Here is a 351-nt window from a genome sequence, read left to right on the forward strand (position 1 = left end):
TATTGGGTTTATTTCTTTTCAAATAAGGACAATTTGTTTATGTTTCATTGGATAGTACAAGTTTTTTGAATTCAATAAAGTGCATTTCTTTCTTCATATTTTGCGTCCCATTTTATTCTATATATTTTTTACAACTGCACACACAAATAAAACAACAAAAAGCAAAACCAAGAAAAACCCATAAATAAAAACTAATCATAGCATCAACATAATGCAGGTCCAACATTAACCCCAGAAATAATAATCATGTTATCAACCACACGTACAATCATGATCATCCGATTATTCCGCTCGACGAGGGAGATAGTGATGAGGAATGGGAGGCATCACCTGAGTTATTGAGGATGGTTG

This window comes from Lupinus angustifolius, chromosome LG10 (assembly GCF_001865875.1).
Source record: "Lupinus angustifolius cultivar Tanjil chromosome LG10, LupAngTanjil_v1.0, whole genome shotgun sequence".
Lineage (NCBI taxonomy): Eukaryota > Viridiplantae > Streptophyta > Magnoliopsida > Fabales > Fabaceae > Lupinus > Lupinus angustifolius.